Source organism: Leptonychotes weddellii, chromosome X, assembly GCF_054177405.1.
Source record: "Leptonychotes weddellii isolate Sample4059 chromosome X, ASM5417740v2, whole genome shotgun sequence".
Classification (NCBI taxonomy): Eukaryota; Metazoa; Chordata; class Mammalia; order Carnivora; family Phocidae; genus Leptonychotes; species Leptonychotes weddellii.
Window position 1 is genome coordinate 17,204,290 of NC_138385.1, and position 21,009 is coordinate 17,225,298.

The 21,009-nt window shown below is 39.4% G+C and overlaps 1 protein-coding gene across 9 annotated transcripts in view; it reads left to right on the forward strand.

Moving 5' to 3' along the window:
- Positions 1-21,009, forward strand: part of ENOX2 (ecto-NOX disulfide-thiol exchanger 2) — a 261,430-nt gene that overhangs the window by 98,656 nt on the left and 141,765 nt on the right. For 6 of the 9 annotated variants that reach the window (XM_081808251.1, XM_081808254.1, XM_081808261.1 and 3 more), the window contains one exon: positions 4,523-4,666. The exons of the other annotated variants lie outside the window; for them this stretch is intronic. The gene's annotated coding sequence lies outside the window, so the exon portion shown is untranslated. The remainder of the gene's footprint in view (positions 1-4,522; positions 4,667-21,009) is intronic. 9 annotated transcript variants of the gene reach the window in all.

Genomic DNA, 21,009 nt, shown 5'->3' on the forward strand with positions numbered 1-21,009 from the left:
TTTCACAAGAGTCATGAAAATTCTTCAGTGCTCTCCTCAAAACCCAGGAATCATTTGCATCTGTATGGCAGACATCATTGCTTATAAACTAAGAACCACACTTCATTCTGAGATGTTTAATTTGCTGGTTCCATTGGATGAGAAATGTCATTCTCCAAGGACCCCACCCCCACCCTTCCCTAATATGCATACTCTCTAAAGTGGCCTCATTTGTGTTATGAAGTCAGATAATCTGTATTTTGACTTGACATGAAATAACAGCTGGTCAGCTCTCTAAACCAGTCAACCTGGTTTTAGATGAGATTACATTACCACATGGACTTAATTGTGATCATAAGCTACAGTAGTAGCAAAAACCTATAACACCAATGTTTATTATCCATTTTCCTTTATTTTTATCAATTTGTGCTTCCCTTTAGAAAAACTGTATGTGTTGTGAGATTAGGCAATGAGGGGACAAGATGTGAGGAGAAATGAATGAGCAAAGTTCAAAGTTTTATTAAATTTATCCTCAGAGGTAAAAGGGCAAGGACTATGAGAACTATATAAGACTTTAGAAAATTTCTTTTTTTAAAAGATTTATTTGTTTATATTAGAGAGAGAGACCGAGAGAGAGAGAGAGAACGTGGGGGTGAGAGGCAGAGGCAGAGGCAGAGGAGAGGGAGAGAGAGAGAGAATCCCAAGCAGACTCCCCGCTGAGCACAGAGCCCGACGCGGGCTCCATCTCAGGACCCTGAGATCATGACCTGAGCCCAAATCAAGAATCGGATGCTCAAATGACTGAGCCACCCAGGTGCCCCAGACTTTGGAAAATTTCTAACATTGCTCTGTTAACTATTTGTTACCCCCTCATTTGTTTTTCTTGCTGTAATTATCAGTAGAACCTTTAAAAAGTTAGACATGCTATGCTCTCATTTTAGGGACAATAAGCAAGTTAATAGTTGAATAAAATGCATCATCTTTCACAGGCAGTTTGGGGGAGATGAAAGGAACCCTCAAAATAGAGGAGGTGGTAGTTTTGAAAAAGGTAAGCAAAGCAAGGTGAATCTCTGGGAGCACAGCAAGGAATGGTCCCCAGGCGAAGAAGTCCCCCCCCCCCACCCCCCTGGGGTTTAGGCCTGTCAGGAATTCTATAGATAAGATTCCTGTACTGCATAAAAGAATGAACTAAATAACCTCAAAAGTTTCTTCCTCATCTAATATTTTCCTAATATCTTCCTAATCTAATGGTTTCATCGTGCCTAGTAGAAAAATAGGAGAAATAGCTTCCATAAGAGATTTAAAGATAAATTCTGTAGTTTCAGTGACAATTACAATATGGTCATTGCTAATATTTTACATTTAAGTCATAATTTCTGCAGTAAGAATTCTTTAAAGTGGTAGTTTTCTTTTTTAGAACTTAAATCATTTTAATGGGGCTATTTTATTTACAGTAGCATTCAGCTTGGATCACATATACATGACACAGAAAAGTCTCTAAGTACCTACTGATTTACTGACTTATTGGTTTATTTAGTGTTGTCTTAGGGGAGAAATAAAACAATACAATAAAAGTGGCTAGAAAGCACTGGTGTCAAAGGATTTTGCTATCTCTACAGCCCTTGTTCTTAAACTACAAATCTTTGGAGACTGTATTGGGTCCCTGATAATATAAAATGTGGATTCATATGCAGTGAATCAACTTACTGAATGACAGGTCTTTCTCACCTTGATATGAGAGCCTTTTCTATAAGAAACAAGGCCTGAGGGGCACCTGGGTGGCTCAGTCCTTAAGTATCTGCCTTCAGCTCAGGTCTTGGTCTCAGGGTCCTGGGATTGAGCCCCACATCAGGCTGCCTGCTCAGCGGGAAGCCTGCTTCTCCCTCTCCCACTCCCCCTGCTTGTGTTCCCTCTCTCGCTGTGTCTCTGTCAAATAAATAAAATTTAAAAAAAAAAAGGCCTGAGATGGTGCACTAAATTATCAGGATTTTCACATATCTGGATCATATCTGAGGTGGATACACAGAAAATACTTGAAATCTCAGTTTTATTTAGTGTCAAACAAAAATATATATGCTAGTATGAGGAACAAAATACCTAAATCCCTAAAGTTATCATCTGGGACTAAATAAAAGGCAAAACAATTATAGTCAAATATCTATGAATGAATACTTTTAATTAGCAGATTCTTTTCCTGAACTCCAACTTTTCAAACAGCAATGAAAAGATTCAATGAGGGAAGTAGGGTTTATCCCTGGATCAGAGCAATTTCAGACCACTCTCCTCACATTGTACATCAACAATTCTAGAAGTTGAGGGGCACCTGGGTGGCTCAGTCGTTAAGCGTCTGCCTTCGGCTCAGGTCATGATCCCAGAGTCCTGGGATCGAGCCCTGCATCGGGCTCCCTGCTCAGCAGGAAGCCTGCTTCTCCCTCTCCTACTGCCCCTGCTTGTGTTCCCTCTCTCGCTGTGTCTCTCTCTGTCAAATAAATAAAATCTTAAAAAAAAAAAATTCTAGAAGTTGAAATGGAATAGAAATAGAAATTCAAAATTATGGTAGTGGCAGTTAATATTTATTGAGTATCTGCTGTATGCCAGATGTAATGCAGAATGTTCTACATACATAATTTCATTTTAATCCTTTTAACAGTCCCATGAGTTAGGTACCGTTATTAGCTTCCCTTTATAGATTATGGCTCTGAAGTTCTGTAAGATCTTCGGTCATCTACTTAATAAGGCAGGGAAATGGACTAATATATTCTGTAAAATTATCAAATGCAAAACAAAGTAAGAAAAAATTTTCTGATTAACTGTCATTAATCAGAACCTCCTAATCCCTGAGCATTCCTTTTGATCAAGCTTTCACCATCCTGCAGTATAGTACTCAAATGATGGAGATGCATTTGAAATCTAATTATTTTAAGTAATGTTGATATAATCAGCACCAGAACTTTTAAGTTGTGGCATTAATTCTTATCAGCTGTCACGTCTTTAACTACATAAGTTAAAAGAATGAGTCACCTACCCCCTCCCTATTGAGTATTAATTAACTCATCCAACACTCACTATGTGCCAGGCATGGTGATAGGCACCAAGGATACAGTTGGGGGGTGGGGAGAGAGGGTAGAGTGTTGGGGTGGCTATCCTCCTAAGAAGAGTTTACAAACTTACAGAGAAAAGTTTTTTTTTAATTCACTTAGAATAGTAGGATAATAATAACTTTAAATATATATATTTTATCTTTTTTATCTTTCCAACAACCCGGTACAAATGTTATCAGTCCCCTTTTACACATCATGAAACTAAGACTAAGGGAGATTACACAAATTGCCAGCTAGTAAAAGACACAGCCAGGATTTTAACCCCAATCTGTCAGGTCCAAAATACATACTGTTTCCATGATACCATTCCATCTTCCATGGAACTTGTTTTGTTCAGTATAATACTGCAGAAAGAAACACCAAGAAAAGTTTTGCAATAGTACACTACTCACATTTGACTCTGGGACCACTCAGGTGCAAGAAACATCTTCATTTGTAAATTGTATTAAAATCTCGTCCTTATAAATCGTCTTGGTCATTATTGGAATGTTTTTTAATACATAGCAATTGATGTTTGTTTCTTTAGTTCTAAACATAGTAGGGATTTAATAGAACATAGATATGATGCAGTGAATAGTTGACTTAAGATACAGGAGTTTTCATTGTTTCACTTACTCAGATGATGTAAGGAAGAATGTTTGACAAGTCCCAGAAGAAATTTAATGGAGGTGTTCTGAGTGAAGTCTGATTGCTGAAGAAATGGTATTTGTTATGTGGGCTGAAAACATTAGCATAGGGGTACTTTTAACTAAAAACAATAATGTAAAGACATTTTGTTAGAACCTTAGCATTCATTTTACTAAAACTTGATTGACTTTTAGCTGACTGGACTCCAAGCTTTTGTTGAGCTTTACAACACTGTCTCAAGAATTAGGGGCACCTGGGTGGCTCAGTTAGTTAAGAGACTGCCTTCGGCTCGGGTCATGATCTCAGGGTCCTGGGATCGAGCCCCACATCTCTACATCGGGCTCTCTGCTCAGTGGGGAGTCTGCTTCTCCCTCTCACTCTCCCTCTGTGCTCTTGCTCTCTCTCTCTCAAATAAATAAATAAAATCTTTAAAAAAAAGAGAGATAACCTGAGGAATACATGACCAAGCTTTTTCAAAGGAAGAGTGGGTTCAACCATAGCCACACTTAATGAGGGTCCTATCTCTTTAAGGAAGGAGGTAGAAGATAATTGATAGCTTGTGGCCAAAAATGTTGATTTCCCAGAAATGTCAGGGATCTTCTCAAAGATGAGCCACAGTCTTACAAGACCCTACATTTTCATTCTGTACTCTTCAACAAAATCTGGAAAAATTACACAGGGCAACAGGCTTTAAGGAACTCACCTGTTATTCCTAGGTTCTTAAAGGTTTAGAAAGTTTTCCTCTAGTGGCTCCTATCTAGAGACATCCCAGTCCTTAATGGAGTCTGGATTTTGGCTTTCTTTTTCTTCTTTAGGATTGAACCAGCTGCCCTTTGACCCTGCCAACAACAACGAACCCCTGCAGTTTGGTAGTGCCAGTGGCCCTCTGGTCACAGAAGGCCTCATTGAGAATGGAGGGGAGTCAAGCAAGAAAAGAAAGAGAACAAATGCTCCTTCAGGTAAGCTAGGCAATAATGCACCATCTTGAGCCAGTGCTGTTGAGTCACCATTTTCCCAGAGCCTAGTATGTGCCTGGCACTGTGCGGGCATCTGTAGGAACTACGGAAATGAGAGAGTCCCCTGCCCTCAAGGAACTCACGGTGGGATAGAGGGGAGAGGGAAAACACAGACGTGAATAACTCTAATAATGAGACAGCGTATCACTGGTACTGTGGTGAGTGTGGAAAAGGGGGAAAAAACCAATGGGAGCACAAACGGGGAAGAGTGTAATTCAGCCTTGGGCATCGTGGAACACTTCACAGCAGAAGTGACATTTGTAGAGGCCGCCGGGTGGCTCAGGCCGTTAAGTGTCCAACTCTTGATTTCAGCTCAGGTCATGATCTCGGGGTCATGAGATTGAGCCTTAAGTCAAGCTTTGAGATCAAGTCCGGCATCAGGCTCTGTGCTGGGTGTGGAGCCTGCTTGAGATTCTCTCTCTCCCTCTCTCCTTCCCCCCACCTCTCTAAAAAAAAAAAAAAGTGACGTTTGTAGCTGACCCTTGAATGGGTAGGCTTGAGACAAAAAAAAGATGAATAAAGAGCACTGATTTAAGTTAGAAGCACTGCATGAATGAATGGTTTCACTGTATGTTTTTCTTTGTACATGTGGTGTGCTACCCTTACTTTTACTTGTAATGCAGATAACCACATATATCTGCAGCCCGCAACCCCACCTTGTTTCCCGCAGTATGCACTCTGCCACATGCATTTTATGCCCTCATAGCTCTTTGAACAGGTGATGAGCAGATTTTCCTAAATCGTTTATAACAGCCAACTGAGTTTTTATCCTCCCCTGCAATCCCCCTTTATCTTCATGTTCCATTAGCCTATTCTCAGGTTAAATTTCTCCAAAACGAGTGGGGAAGCATTAGGAGAACCAAATCTTAACTGATCATTTGGCATTTTAAAATATATCTCTTTGTTGCTTGGCTATTCATTTGAAAACAGTATCCGTAGTATGTAGAGACTGACCTGAGATTTGGGGATGGACCTAATAGACACGTTCATGATGTTTTTGTTTTGTTCTGGTTTTTTTTTTTTTACTATTATATTCACCTTATAACATGGAGCATGTTTATAAACATATCTGATTCTTAGATTATAGGTCTTTCTGCTTCTAAATCAAGGTATTTGTCAAATACAGGTTCGGAAAACAAAAACACAGTAAGACACAGCTATCTGGAGCCCTTAAGAAAAGAGTGATTTTTAGAGAGCTATATTTTCTGGAACACTGGAAAGGCATAGTTTATAGCTAAGGAACTGGTGTGAGTTCTAATCCCAGCTCTATTTCTGTCTGTGGCCTGGGGGTGGTTCCTTAACCTCTCTGAGTTTCACTTTCTTCAGCTGTAAAGCAGAAATGATACTAAAACCCACTTCTTAGGATTTAAATGCAATTATATAGGTAAAGTGCTTAGCATGATATCTGCACACAGTAGTTATTTAATAAATGTTGCTATTGTTTTGTTATAATTATATAATATTATGAACTTTATCTTTTTAAGCATCAACACATTTCACATTTTTAGGTTAACTATTATGGATACAAATTGTGTGTGTGAACGTATCTGCCTTTTTAAGGCATGTATTCAACTCTGATCATTTAGAGGCAGAATTCCAGATATTAGTTATTGTACTGCACCATAATACTGTATTATAGTTTTCAGGGTTTGCTAAGGAATATAGGACTTTTATCTCTACAGTGTCCTAGACTCTGGTAGCTTTTAAGTTATTACAGCCGTATTTTATATATATCCTGTCTCCTTTCTACAGTCTGCAGTCAGTTAGTTCTGGTTTCTCAGTGTCCCTTCATGCAGCAGCCCTTTTTCTCCTTCTAATCAGTTACAAACTTTAAAAAAAAAACAAAAAAACCCAGCCAGCTCCAAATTGGTGTGTCAGATTAGTACATTAAGTAAGAGTTAGATCAGCTGTAAGAGAACCTGCTATGGAGAGAGTTATAGGATTTAGGGCATCAACTTTAAGACATCTATTTTGGCTGCTCTGAGGCCTTTTTTGATCACTTACTAGTTTTTCCACTGTGTTCATGATAAGTGATGTGCTAGTTTAGAGTAATACCTCCTGAACTGTAGTTAACTCATGATGGTGGAGAAAGGGGGTATGGATTCATCTGAATTGTGAACTAACTTTAAAGAATTGCAGTTTTATTTCTAATGAGCATATTCAGTGAGAGCAAAGTAACTGTTGCAGATATAGGATTTTAGCAGCAGATTATGCTAATCTATAATTAGCAGAATCAGTTTGCATTCAAATAATGAATATGCTGAAGTTCTTAAAAAAGACTATTTTCTTTAAATAGGTGAAATAGGCCCTGGCAGGCTAAATTAACTCCCTTGCAATCTTTTTTTACACTATTTGCCTAGTGAACCCTTTCTTTGTAAGTAGTACCCTTTCTTTGTAACTCCAGCTGAGGTGAAATTATCACAAATTCCAAAAAAGTGAAGTCCAAATTAATGAGGTTTTACTACATAGGGAGTCTCTTATAATTGTTCAGCTGGCAATCTTATGGTATTATAAATGGGCAGATTGCTTTATAATCATTTTTCTTTCTATGCAGTGCTAGACAAAAGGAAGAGAGAAGATATTTTGTGAGTAGAAACTTCCTTCTTCCTTTGTCACCATCCCCTGCATCTTGGCAAGTAGGAAGGCTAGGGTTGGAAGTCCTTAACAGAGTTACCGGCCATTTCAGTTCTAAGCTGAACTACACATCCAGCCATTATATCCCTGAACCCTGTGACCCCTTTGAATCAAAGCCATCTTTCTCCCTCTCTTGTCACTGCAAATGAGGAGGGGTCTTTGTAGTTCTAGTTCCTCACCACACCTTCTGTTTTTCTTCCTTTCCCATCCATCCCTCTTAGCTCATCTTTATTTACAATCTGCCTCTCTCCTTTTATACTAAAATTGATTTCTTAAAGGTCACCAGTGACCTCCAGATTGTCAAAGTTGGTGGTCTTTTGGCTGCTCTCAACCACCTTGACCTGTTTGGTTCATATGATGCTGTAAACAACCTCCCCTACCTTGAATTCTCTCTATTTCAGCTTTCCTTGGCAATACACTTTATTGTGAGATTCCTCTTCCTTTGCTGTCTCCTTCAAGGACTCTCTCCTTTTTCTCCCTACCTCCATTTTCAGTGAGTATACTATTATCCACATTTGTAGGTGAAGAAATAAAGGTTTGATAAACTAACCTAAGGGTGAACATCTAGCAAGTGGTTTAGCCAGGCCTGCAACTCCACAGCTTATCTCTAACTACTATGCCACATTTACAATGCCTGTAGATATTAGGAATCTAGACCCATTACTAAAATGTATGTTAAACATTGGTCGCACACTAGGGAAATCTGTATTTGTGTGAGGATAAGGTGAGCAAAGCTTGGATTTGATCATTTCTAGGATCCCTTCAAACTCTGAGATCCCATGGTCCCTTCTTTTCAGCTTTTTGTTGCCCCGGCTACTGCTCAAAACAAGTCTTCTAGTTCAGGCAAGGTGATCTGCTACCAAACAAGCATTGTGCCTTAGTACCCTGCTCATGCCATTTTTTTTTTTTTTTTTTTTGTCTAGCATGATCTTTGTTTTCTTTAACCTGTCAAAGTCCTGTCCAACTGAAAGCACCTAGTACAAGTCCAGCCTTCTCCAGGAAGCCTTCCAGATCATCCATTAGAATTGTTCATTTGTACCTCTGAAACCCCTTGGTCATTATGTTCATATGACTCATTTGACACTGATTGTAGATTACCTTGCAGTTATCTTCTCACAGGAATATGTCTTAGCCTTTTAACTCAGTCATTAGCCCCTTATTGGAAGGGCCCCTGACTCATATGACTTTTAGCAGAGATACAGTGTCTTGCACAGAATAGATGCTCAAGAAATATTTGTTAAGGGGTGCCTGGGTGGCTCAGTCAGTTGGGCGTCTGCCTTTGGCTCAGGTCATGATCCCAGGGTCCTAGGATCGAGCCCTGCATCGGGCTCCCTGATCAGCATGGAGTCTACTTCTCCCTCCCCCGACTTGTGTGTGTGCTCGCTCGCTCACTCTCTTAAATAAATAAAATCTTAAAAAAAAATATTTGTTGATTGATCATGTATCTCGTTGAATAATTGCTTTCAGTTGGCCTTAATAGTCACTATTATTCTCTTGTCATTGCCAGAGTGGAGCTGTGTATAAAACTGGGCACTTGGTATCTAATGTTGATTAGTTGATTTCCTCACTTGACCCTAAAGGTCAAACTCCAGACATTTGTAAGATTATATCCTTAGATAAGCCACACATCAAATCTGGGTGCTTGTGAAAAGAATACTTTCCCCTAATGGAATCTTTGCCTTTTTACTAGGTGAAATTTCGAGTGCCCAAGGGAAACTCATAGGTGGAGTTTGGGTGTCATGTCCCAACTCCTCTGTGAAGTAGATCAGTAATCTGGATTAGATAATACTGCAGTATTTGACCACAGACTCCTCCTTTATAGATCTGGCTGCTTTACATCCTTTATCTTTTTTATCAATTTTTTTTGAGAGGGTAGGGGGCAAAGGAGAGGGAAAGAGAGAATCTTAAGCAGGCTCTGCACCCAGTACAGAGCAGGACGTGGGGCTCGATCTCAAGTCAAGAGACAGATGCTTAACCAACTGAGCCACCCAGGCACCCCTGCAGCTTTTATCTTAAGGTGAGCTCGGCATTCTTTAGTGTGTTTGCTCTCAAATTTCACCTTTTCCCTATAGAAGTGTTTCCTCGGTGATGATACAGTAGCACAAATGGTCTAAGATTGCAGTGAGTCCACTTATTCAGATGATACTCTATGGCTAAAGAGTAGACCACTATTAAACCCTCATCAAATCATAATGCCAAGTTCCTGTCCAGAAGATGCCAGCTGCCTCTGGTTTGAGATCTACCTGAACTTGTAGAAGCAGAGATACCAGTCTTCTTCCCAAATACTTCCACTAAAGTGAAGAATTCATGAGTCAATATGGCCATCGGGATGATGACTAAAATCGAATGCATTGTTTTAAGCAACATCATGACACATTAGTATTCAAAGGAAGTGTCAGGTCTCTGGAAGAGTGGGCAACTAACCTGGGGATAATTATGATACCAGAGTGATGATCCAGATGTGGACATTGTCGTGTTCCCATGGTCTTCTCTCATAGGCCTGTTTTGAAAGATAGGTTTACACTTAAATACCTGATGCCCAGTACTGAGCAGTATTCCTGAAGTTCATGTGAATAATGAATAGCTCAGTATAAAAAGAGAGATCTTCAGCCATTTTCCATTTGTAATAATGACTGAATCCCAAGAGTTCAGGATCTCCAGGAAGACTCTTCTATTCAGTAATAATTTACATTGCTATGGTGATTCTTCCTTTCCTTAATATATTTTTTAAGTTTTATTTATTTTTTTTAGAAAGGGGGATGGGGAGAGAGAGAGAGAAAGTGAGAGGCAGAGGGAGAATCCCAAGCAGGCTCCATGCCCTAGCACGGAGCCCGACTTGGGGCTCAATCCGACGATCCAGAGATCATGACCTAAGCTGAAATCAAGTTGGATGCTTAACCGACTGAGCCACCCAGGTGCCCCCCCTTAATATATTCTCATATTTGTTTCATTTTAGAGATGAAGTGCTAATAACCAGAGAGGAGAAATGACTTTGACTAAGGTGGACTAGCATCTTCAGGAACGTTATGATACAATAGGGACCTCCAGATAATATCTAAACTCGATCAAGGAGCTCCAGATAGTATCTAAACTTGATCAGAGACCCCTAACTCAGTTTGCAAGGTTTCCTTTAGAATTTCTGGAAGTCAAGATGAGACTTGACAATATGAAAGACAGTGAAGAGTTCTAGCTCTGCCAAGGCAAGATTAATAAGAGGAAGTGGGCCTGCGTAGCAACAAGGAGAGGCTGGTCAGACATAAGGAAGAACTATATTGGAATGAATTATTAGGGGAAGTTGCTTAAGCCCATTTGAAAGAGAAATATAAAATGAGCACTCATCTCTTTGGGAGTACTTCTGTTTCTTTTCTTACCTAGAAGAGGGGCAATGAACCAGGAAACTTCTATGACACTTACAGCCTTTTGATTTACCTCGAACTCACAGGGCTGAGACTTTTATCTCACATGTACTTTGAAGTCCATGAATGAAAGCATTGATTGTTTTTAAAGAGAGAAAATGCCACCGTTTTATATCTTGGTGTTTGGTATTTCTAGCATGTCAGCTGAATTATTATATTGCCAAAGGCAAGAAGAGCCTATTGTTCCTTCAAATGGAATTAAAATAAGAAAAAGACTAGACTAATAGCCCTACTCAGTTTCTTTAGTCCTTTGGACATTTTTATCTGATTACAGATTCAAGAAATAAAGTCATATCTTGGTAACTAGAGGATCAAAAAAGTACGCTGACTTCTGTCTTTCTCAGGTTGATAGAAACTCAGTGTGAAATTTTTATCTTCATGGACTGTCAGGGGAAGGGGAGATTGAAGGTGGCACAAAAGAGGCAGGATAGGGACACCTGGGTGGCTCAGTTGGTTAAGCGTCTGCCTTCGGCTCAGGCCATGATCCCAGGGTCCTGGGATCAAGTCCCGCATCAGGGTCCTTGCTCGGCAGGGAGCCTGCTTCTCCCTCTACCCTTTCCCCTGCTCTTACACTCTCTCTCTCATACACACATACAAATAAATAAAACCTTTAAAAAAAGAGGATAGAAAAATGCAAATGTATCTCTCTTAAGTTGACCCAACCATGGGAATAGCTTTGGAACGATTTTGTGACTTTATTGTATCTAAGCTTTTAGTACTTCTCTCAGCAGACATGAAGTGTGAGTCAACCTCATGTTTTGGTAATATAAAGGCTAGTGGTAGATGTTGAATCATAGTATTTTAGAGTTGGAGGCAACCTTGTCTAACCCCATCATTTTTAGAAATGAAGAAACTGAGACCCAGAGAAGGGGCTTTTCGAAAGTCACATGGTTACTTAGTGGCAGAACCAGAACCAATTACTACCAGACCCATATAATCATTTCAAGTTGGTTAGGACTGTGGCATGCAGTTGATTAATTTGTACTGCAGAAAGTATGTCTATAACCTAGAGGAGCCGGCTTCCCCCATGCTAATAGTATTACATGATTTGTAGCAAGCTAACCCAATGGTATATGACATCCCGTATCTGTTCTGCCTACTACACAGGGGAGGGCCCTTTGATCTCAAGCTACAAAAGGAGTTTGAGAATGGAAAACACCTATGAGGAAATTGCTTCTGTAGAGCTGAACTTCAGCAGCTCAGAAAATCATAGAATAAACTCTTTGCAACTCCTGCTTACTTGGCAGGGGACGGTTTGTGTCCCCTCTCCCAGCCCACCCTTATGGCCACTCCATCCAAATGGGAAAAAAATATATAATGTTTATCTATGATATTATTATTATTATGTTCAGTTAGCCAACATATAGTACATCATTAGTTTCTGATGTAGTGTTCAACGATTCATTATTTGCATATAACACCCAGTGCTCATCACAATACCTGTTACAGAAGGGAGGGGGGTGGGGAGTGGGGTCACTGGGTGATGGGTGTTTTTCTATGATTTATACATTGTTGCGTAACTTTGTCTGGAGGATCTCTTTCAATTTCTTGATTTCTAGGTAAAGACTTGTCTGGAAAAAATCAGTTTTAGAGTTCAGAGTAAGAGGATTCTTAGATTTGAGGAGGTTGTTTTTCTCTCCTGTTAGCTTAGTAACATTATCAAAGCTACTATCCTTCTTGACCTTGGGGTCTGTATGGGCCTCCTTGGCTTTAATAGGAGAAAAGAGCATACTCCAACATGTACTGAAAAGAATACTGAAGATTGTGATTTGAATACTGGACATGCCACTTAGTAGTAATATTTTGACCCTGGGTAAATCACAGAAGCCTTTTTGTAAGCCTCACTTTCCACATCTGTTAAATAAGGAAAGCATTTTGAAAATGGTCAGATTTTTACTTCTTTTACTTTTATAGTTACTGCTTCTGCTTGTTAGGGTGAGAGGGTGAGTGCTTTTCTCCTTCCAGTTACAAATCAAACTGAAAACAAACACAAAAAGCCACGTGAGGAACAAAATGTGGTATCACCTTTATTATAAGCAAAACTGGATCTAAGAACATGGCTTAAGCCTAAGGTCTAATGAGGCTGCCTACCATCTCCAGCTCCAAATCTATAGTTTGATATCCACCTATGGGGAAGATTGAATCAGCAAAGCAGACTACTTACCCAGCCACTGTCATTGAGAGTGATGGCCTGTGTCACAATTCAGTGGAAGCTACAAATTAAGAGCAAGGTGGGCCTGTGGGCATGCCACTAGAAAACAGTGCCTGCACCCTAACTAAGCTCTGCTCACTTTGTAAGAGACAAAAGGTCATCTTAACTCGAGGCATTTTGTCCTGAGAGCCAGACTGCAGAAGTTAAGCACTGAATGAGCGCTTATTTTTATTCTAGTCTTAGTAATCAAGTAAATCAATTCTCCTGTGCCCAGGAGCAAGTAGGCATGGGCTGAAAGCCCAGGGAGGTTTCTATAGCACTACTGTCTGTCCTCTCTCACAAATAGAATGGTTGTTCCCTCCTCCCCAGGGAATGATGGCAAGTATGACAAGAACCCTCACAATCCCAACTTTGCTGTTCATTTGAAGATTAACATAAGTTTTGATTTTTCTAAGTCCTATACTTAGTTGTTTGTTTTTTTTTTAAAGACGGGGAAACCAACAATGAGAGTCCACTGTGTGGTACAAAGAAATAGGGTTGTTTTCCTACATGTGTTAAGTATTCTCCCTGTATAAAATCAAGACAAATTCCAGATGGAACTCAACCTCCTATCATTTGATTTAACCTCAAAGTAGTACCTCACAGTGAAAGGATTTCATTTTCACAAATTTCAAACACAGAATATCTCTGCAACCATTTTAGCATGGTATTCACATGAGGTTGCAAACTCTACAAGTCTTCCTTTCTCTTAAATGACCCCAAGGTATAATAATTAAAATACTTTAGGGCGCCTGGGTGGCTCAGTCGGTTAAGCGGCTGCCTTCGGCTCAGGTCATGATCCCAGGGTCCTGGGATCGAGTCCCACATCGGGCTCCCTGCTCTGCGGGAAGCCTGCTTCTCCCTCTCCCACTCCCCCTGCTTGTGTTCCTGCTCTCGCTATGTCTCTCTCTGTCAAAAAAATAAATAAAATCTTTAAAAATAATAATAATAATAATTAAAATACTTTATTACTACTACTAGCTAATACTATAGAACACTTACTTTGTGCCAGACACTGTTCTAAGTATTTCAAATGTGTCAGCTTATTTAACTTTTCACAGCAACTCTATGATTATCCTTGTTTTACTGATAGGGAAACTTAAATACAGAGAAGTTAAACAATTTGTCCAAATAGTAAATGGAGGAGATGAGATCCAAACCCAGGCAGAGTGTCTCCAAAATCAGTGTCCAGAATCAACTGAATCAGAATAGAAATTGAGGGAGGGGGCAGGCATCAGTGTTATTCATTTAAATCAGAATCAATTTATCTGATGAATGGGGTGCCTGGGTAGCTCAGTCAGTTAAGCCTCTGACTCTTGATTTCAGCTCAGGTCATGATCTCAGGGTTGTGAGATCCAGCCCTGCTGGAGAGATTCTCTCTCTCCCTCCCCCTCTGCCCCCACCCCTCCCGCACTTGCACACTCTCTTTCTCTCAAAAAGGAAAAAGAAAAAAGAATTGATTTATCTGATGATCAAGAATAAAAATAAGTGCTCATTCAGGGCTTCGCTTCTGCAGTCTGGCTTTCAGGTCAAAATGCCCTCGAGTTAAAAAGACTTTCTGTCTCTTATAAAGTAAGCAGAGCTTTGTCAGGACGCAGAGCACACCCCAAATGATCCCACTTATGCAGACAGGCTTAAGAACCAGTGTAGCTACCTATACTGCATCAGAGTAACTAGGTATTCCTGGACCACCATGGTTCAGAATGTTGGACGTTTGTAGTATTCCATGACAGAGTATGTCTAGAGTCTTCTGCCAAGAACTGAAGTGACAGTAAAGCAGTAGACCAAAAGGTGGCAAATAAAGTGGTTGTGTAAAAAAAAATAAATAAATAAATAAATAAATAAAGTGGTTGTGTAAATGTTGGCTAGGTTTTGTGACACAGAAAGAAGAGACCGCCTAATTTGCAATTTTCTCTTTTTCTGCTCTATTTCCTGATATGCATTTATTATCTATTGAAATAAAAATCCATGAAATTATCTCTTGTAATGGGGTAGGAGACAGTCTTGATTTTTTCCAATCTTCAATTTCTTTGATAATGTGAGCTATTCAATTTAAGCCATGTAGGTTGTAGCATTTCACATTGAGCAATTGCTTGTGTTATAGAATGAATTTTAAAATATTTTGCTTATTCTACATTTGAGCTTTAAGCAAAAGCAACTTTCATACGCAAGCTGTTTTATGGAATGTGGTGAGTAAGGGTTGATGAGAGTGGCACAGAAAGCCAGTAGAGATATGTCCGACGGCTGAGATGGAGTGCACTATTCTGGGAGGGGGAAATGTTTCTGCAGGTGGCATTCCCTAGCTCCAATCACTTCCTTCTGCATATTGGATTCAATGGCAACAGTACAGGAGTAGCAACTCTTATTAAACATCGATTATATGCCAACGACTATAACCAAGTGCTTTACATATACAACCTCAAGAAAACTTCACAACAAATCTATAAAATAAATACCACTTTCTCCTTTGTTTATCAATAAGAAAACTGAGGCTTGGAAGAGTAAGAAAAGCTTCCCAGGCTGCATCTAGTCAGTGGTAGAACAGGACTTAAACAGAAGGGGATGCGATAGCATAGTTGTTAATAGCATGTGCTCAGAGTCCTGGCTTTGACCTTAGGCAAATTATTGTGGCTCTTTGAGCCTCAGTTTCTTCATCTATGAAATAGGAAGAATAATACCAAGTACACAGGTTGTTTAGGGATTAAGTGAGACATTGAATAAATAGTGCTTAGTACACGGTGTTCGTTTGTTCAGTGAATATTTATTTGGTCTTAATGAGTGTGAGGCATTGTGGTAGGCATTAAGAGTACAACTGGAAATAACACAAACTGACCCTGGCCTTGTGATGCTCACAGTCTAGTGAGGAAGACAGTCATTAAGCAAATAACTATACAAATAATTATTTGCAATTATGCTGAGTGCTGTCAAAGAGCGACTGCTTGCAGTGAATACTCAGTAAATAAGAGCAAATATTTACTGAGTGGCTATTATGTGCTGGGCGCTATGCCAGGTAGAGAACTGAGTGCAAGTGCACCATTGGATGAGGAGTGGAGGCGTTTTCATGGAATTTTATTTCAGATCAGGGTTGAGGTTAACAAAGACATCTTTGTTCCTTTAGTCCAGTCAGGGAAGTAGGAGAAAGGAGATAGAATTTCAGAAGATGCTTGGTTGAGTTCACTGAGAAGAGAAGATACCAAGTTGAGAATGTATCTTCTTTCCCAAAAATTAGTTCCTGGGGATCATGCAACTTGTTTAATGTGAGAGGCATCCCCAGTACGAGTGGACTTTGTATATGGCAAGATAGAACTTTTTAGAGGCTTGTGTGACAAGCCACAGGGACCAGGCTTGCCATCTAAGATGAATGCTAAATGCTGAATTTGCCTTAGAACTTGGCATAAAGTCTGAGCAGGAAATAAGTCATAACTACATACTGTTTTCAAATGCTGATTTAAATATCATCCCATATGAATATAGTGGTTCTACTGGCAAGCTATTTTCTAATCTGTTCTTTTTTATTCCTCTCCATAATTACCCTGATCTAGGATGAACAGCCTGAGAAACATTGACTAATGCATCCTAAATTATCTCAGCAGGGTAACCGCAAAGATTTCAGCTTCTCTTGATTTGGTGCCAGGTCTCTGTTAAGCAGTTATTACCAACATTAAGTGTGTACAGAGGGAACTACAGATCTTCCAGACTGGAGATTGCCATCAGTGAAGACCATTGTCCTTTGCCATGAGGTGTCACTCTTTCTGGGGCATAACCTGCCAAGAGGGTGATGCCTTTTACTTTTTGTCCTCCTGTCAAACAGATGGAGAGCTTTGTGTTGAAGCTAAGACTGCCCAGAAGTGTTCTCTGTCTTGATCAGAGTGAGTCAGATAAAAGTAGCTAAGGAACTTGATTCTCTGCCTTTACTCTGGAACCCTAGCTAATGAAGTTAAGTTTGACTTGGAGCTTGATGCATCATCAGTAGCTGAAAGTCTGTTCTACATGACTCTGTGAAGGAGGTCCCATTATTACTCTCATTTTACAGATGAGATAGTAGAGAATCAGAGGCTCAATGGCTTGCCCAGGATTAGACAGCCAGTAAACTATTCAGACCCAGGTTTTTACTTTTATTTTTTATTTTTTTAAAGGTTTATTTATTTGAGAGAAAGAGTGAGCACGTGTGCATGTGAGCAGGGGGAGGGGCAGAGGGAGAGAGAGAGAATCTCAAGCTGGATGCAGGGCTCAATCCCAGGACCCTGAGATCATGACCTGAGCTGAAACCAAGAGTCGGATGCTTAACCAACCGAGAGACCCAGGCACCCCTGACCCAGGTTTTTAGATGATGGGTCCTGTGTACTCTGTACCATATCCCACTACTTTCTAAGATTTCTGAAGAAGGCAGTGACATGATCTGAGCTGTACTTTCAAAGGATACTCCAACCAAAGTGTTTTTATTGTGGATTATAAAGGGGCAGAACTAGAGCTGGAGAGAAAAGTTTGAAGACTTTTGAAATAGCCCAGGAAAGTGAAGTATGGGCCTGAATCAGTGTTATGGGAGTAGGGGTGGGGAAGAAGAGATAGATAAAAGAAACTTGATGAAGGTAAATCATCCTGAACTGCTATGGTTTAGAGTCATAAAGCCTAGAAATGAAAAAGATATGAAAGTCAGTGAGCCCAGTTCTCGATCTTTTAGCCAAATATAATTGCCTCACTTTTATAAGTGAGTCAACTTTGATTCAACCCAAGTGACTTGCACAGGGTCTCAAACTAGTTTGGGCAGAAAGGAGCTGAAACTAAGAACTCCTTTTTCCTAGTACAGTCCTTTCTCCACTAAAGTTATGGGGTCTCCCAAATCTTTTTTGTTTGTTTTTTAAAAATATTGAAGTGCATAAAAATGCAAAATTATACATATCAACCAGTGAACTTTCACAAGCAGCACACTTGTGTAACCAACACCTAAAACAAGGCACTGACCATTTCTGCAGGCACCCCAAAGATTCTGGTCCCCCTTTTCCAGTCATTTACTTCCCCATCAAGGATAACTTCTGCCCTGATTTTCTCTCTTTTTAATAACTGCTTGGTGGGCCATGTCAGAGATTAGAAATTTTACTATTGGGATCTTCCTGTTTATGGGTATTTAAATTATTCCTCTCTTTTGGCTGCCATAAACAGTGCTATAAAGAACATCCATAAACGTGTTTCTTTGTACATATGAGCAGGTATTACTCTAGAATAAACTTCAAAAAGTAGGATTGCAGAGTTGAAGTGTTAAGGGCTTTGTACATTTTTTTAGCTCTTTTTTTATTTAAATTCAATTTTAATTTATTTTTTTATTGAAGTAAAGTTGACATGCAATGCTACGTTACTTTCAGGTGTATGATACAGTGAATCAACAACTCTATACATTATGCTATGCTCACCACAAGTGTAGCTACCATCTGTCACCATACAATGCTATTACAGTATCATTGACTATATTTCCCATGTTGTACCTTCCATCCCTGTGATTTATTCTGTAACTGGAAGCCTTGTACCTCCCACTCCCCTTCACCCATGTTGCCCATTCCCCCCACCTCCCCTCTTGCCCAAACCACCAATTTGTTCTCTGTATTTATGGGTCTGTTTCTGCTTTTTTGTTTGTTAATTTGTTTTGTTTTTTAGATTCCACATGAAATCATATTGCATTTGTCTTTCTCTGACTTATTTCATTTAGCATTATACCCTCTAGGTCCATCCATGTTATTGCAAATGGCAAGATCTCATTCTTTTTTATGACTGAGTCAATATTCCAGTGTGTGTGTGTGTGTGTGTGTGTGTGTGTGTGTGTGTGCGTGCGTGTGTGTGTGTGTAATCACCTCTTTTTTATCCATTCATGTATCAGTGGACAGGTTGCTTCCATATCTTGGCTATTGTAAATAATGTTGCAATAAATGGTGGTGCATGTATCTTTTCAAATTAGTGTTTTTATTCTTTTTGGGTAAATACCCAACAGTGGAATTACTGGACCATATGATATTTCTATTTTTATTTTTCTGAGGAACCTCCATATTGTTTTCCATAGTGGTTGCACCAATTTACATTCCCACCAACAGTGCAGGAGGGGTCCCTTTTCTCTGCATCCTTACCAACACTTGTTATTTCTTGTCTTTTGATACTAGCCATTCTGACTAGTATGAAGTGATATCTCATTGAGCTTTTGATTTGCATTTCCCTGATGACTAGTTTTGTTGAGCCTCTTTTCATGTGTCAGTTGGCCATCTGTATGTCTTCTTTGGAAAAATGTCTCTTCAAGGGGCACCTGGGTGGCTCAGTCATTAAGTGTCTGCCTTCAGCTCAGGTCATGATCCCAGGGTCCTAGGATCAAGCCCCACATCGGGCTCCCTGCTTGTCGGGAAGCCTGCTTCTCCCTCTCTCACTCCCCCTTCTTGTGTTCCTGCTCTCACTCTCTCTCTCTCTGTCAAATAAATAAATAAAATCTTGAAAAAAAAGTCTCTTCAAGTCCTCTGCCCATTTTGTAATCCTATTGTTTGGTTTTTTTTGGTGTTGAGTTGTGTAAATTCTTTATATATTTTGGGTTTTATACATTTTGATGGCTAATACCATCATAACATCTACAAAGGTTTCACCAAGTCATCATCCCAACTCCGATGTTGAAAGAGCCATTTCCTCTCTTCTTGCCAGTACACAATATCAGTCCTATGATTTTTGCCCCATTAGGTGAGTGAGAAATTGTTAACTCCTATTGCTTTAATTTCCATTTCTCTAATGAGTACTGAGTTTGAGCATTGTTTTCAAATTTACTAATCCTTTGTGTTTCTTTCATAAGTCATTTCTGATATCCTTTGCTCATTTTTCTATTGTTATTTGCATTTTAATTTTGGACTTGTAAGTGTTCTTTTATGTCATGGAAATTAATCTTTTCTTCTGTTAAGTGTGTTGCAAATGTTTTCCCATGTATTTTAACATTGTTTATGTTGTGTTCCTTCAAATCAAACCTATTTTATAAAGTTATTTCCTTTTTGTAGATTCTGTTGTCATTCCTGTAAATATGGAAAACCACATATTCTGGATTTTTCAGAGCAGACTTAGTGTAACATGTTGCAGCCTGTTGTCCCCAAAAGTACAAGTACATATGTCAAATCATGCTTTCCCAATTGTAGTCAGAGAATTTAATCATCCCACCTATGGTGGTTGAAAGTGCAGTTCTTGATCTGTATTCCAGACAGGGTCCAGGTGCTCTTTGAGGGAAAAAATAGGGTAGCAGGACACACCTGTCTCATAGCTGTGGAATTTGGTATGTGCTAAAGGGAATGTGAATACAGTGTAAACACTGATCATTCTCAACACCGTGTCCCCAGCTGTCTTCTAGTGTGACACTCAGACAGCTTGTGTACTTTGGAATGTTTGGTTGCCACTTGAAAGTATTTGGTTACACAGAAGGAGGTCTGGAAAAGTTCTGCCTGGTGTCTATAAGGGGAAATGGAGCTGCTTCTTTTGGGACACAGAAAAATCTCTTAAATTCCCACCTATATTCTTTGAATCTAAGAAATAAAAAGTTTGCTAATCAAATTTTAAAGATTTGTCAGGTTGTATTTAGCATATTTATGCAATTAGTTTAAAAGCATTCTCAGCAGTAGACAATTGCAAACAAATAATATGCTAATATGTTTATTCAGCAAACATTTTTTGGATGCCTACTGTGTGTCAGGTGATATTGGATGGAAGGGTAAGTGATATGCTAATTTCTAGCAGAAACTGAGATGAATAAAACCTGGCTGTCATCCACAAGATGCCTACATCTGGTAAATAGAAATTATTCCCTTCCACTGATTATTTGTAGTCATCCCTATGAATCCTAAAGGGACCATATTGGTTAGTTTTTAGGTAGAATTACTGAGTTTTCTTTTTCTTTTTCCTTTTTTTTAATTTTATTATGTTATGTTAGTCACCATACAATACCTCATTGGTTTTTGATGTGGTGATCAACGATCCATTGTTTTCGTATAACACCCAGTGCTCCATGCAGTATGTGCCCTCCTTAATACCCATCACCGGGC